Source organism: Cervus canadensis, chromosome 14, assembly GCF_019320065.1.
Source record: "Cervus canadensis isolate Bull #8, Minnesota chromosome 14, ASM1932006v1, whole genome shotgun sequence".
Classification (NCBI taxonomy): Eukaryota; Metazoa; Chordata; class Mammalia; order Artiodactyla; family Cervidae; genus Cervus; species Cervus canadensis.
Window position 1 is genome coordinate 70,685,342 of NC_057399.1, and position 1,744 is coordinate 70,687,085.

The following is a 1,744-nucleotide window of genomic DNA, read 5'->3' on the forward strand; positions in this document are numbered from 1 at the left end:
AACACTGTCCACCATCTGACCAATTAAAGAGTGGACTCTGTTAATACCCTTTCTACCAGTGTATTGCCTTGCTTACCAGAGGGATGGGCCTCCTGGTTGTGGCATATTATTTTATTTGCTAATAATTTAAGGTTTTTTGCATCTGTCTTCATAGAGGAGAGTGGTCTATGGTCTGGTGATCTCCATTGTTTTTTTTGCTGTTTATTGAGTTATGGTATTCATGTTGGGCTGGCTCTGTAACTACCTTTCAAATATGACTTTGTATTGATAATTAATCCCAGAAGCTGTGTTAGGGATAAGAAAAAGCAGCAAAGAAATGCCCGTTTAACTCTGGGCATCGAGTGAAGGATCCATCCCATAAGCAGAAGCCTGCAGCCTAGGGCAGGTCAGGCTAGGAGCTCAGGGACTAGGGATGTCCGAGAACAGAGTGACAGATGCATCCTGCCCATTGGCTCATGCACTGACTCGTCCCCAGGCAGAGGCCCAGAGCTTGGCCCATGGGATGGAACCTGTGATTCTGACTTCATCACTACGTCTGTGGTCCACTGGTCCAGCTGGGTAGGGCTCTGGAGGGATGGTGACCTGGTTACTGGACCCTTTTTCATCCCACCTCCCAGCAGGGCCTAGGGGAGGGGCAGGTAATGCATAGCCCCTCCCTGGAGCAGAATAGCCTAGAGACTCAGAGAGGCAGGGGACTGGCCCTGTCCCCAGCCCTGCCATCACAGGAGGTGTCACAGAGGAGGCTCACCTGGGGACATAGAAGGGACAGTGCTGATGGTGCCTAGGGCCTGGGTACATGTGAGGCTCAGAGAATGGGGTGCCCCGGAATTGCAATGGGAGGGGCCAGGGTCATGGGTTGGCCAGTGGGTAGGGACTTTGTGTGGCATGATGGGGTGGCCTCCCCAGGGTCTTCATCCTGCCTGTGTGATGACAGTCCTTCTGTGCAGGAGCACTGGGCCTCAGAGGTGGTGGGAAGCACAAGGCCTCTGTCCAATGCTCTGTGGTGCAAGAGGAGGAGGATTCAGAGGCTGGTGCTAGTCTATGGCCCAGGCTTTCCCTCAAGGAGTCCCACCAAGCAGAAGGCATGGCCAGGCAGCCTCAGTTTGGCAGCTGGGTTGTCTCATGCTCTGAGGGGATATGCCCAGGTCATGGGAAACATGGGGTACTAGGTGCAGTGTTCTCCAGCTTCCATCCCCTTAGATGGCATATGCACGTGAAGAGCTAGAACAATCCATGATCAGGGAAAGCCAGCTTGGACAGATGCCAGAAAACACAGGAAAAACCCAGCCCAACTCCGGAGGAGGAGAGCACAGAGGTAACCCCGTGCTGGCACCGCGAATCAGAGGGGAAACTGAGTTAGAGGGCAAGGCTCCGGGGCTGCCCACTGGGCACAGATTGCAGTGCTGCAGGCTGAATTTCTGGTTGGCTACACACAAAGGAATAAACTGTTCATCATCTCATTACAGGGAGGCATTCAGCTCAGCCCAGAGCCAGGGGAGTTAGCAGAACTAGGACATGGAGGGTAAAATAACAACCTGTGCTGGCTTGTGTTCATTATTTTTATTACTTCCATCCTTTCACACAGCACTGTCACTTGGACTTCAGGTGGCCCTGGAGCAGGCAGGGCAGACCAGCTCCCATGACATGGCTGAGGCCTGGGAGGTACAGGGGGCTTCCCCCACCCAAAGGTCCCCACCCTGGGTGGCTGGAGAGCGTTTTCTGACACTGCTCTTGTTTTTTGTTT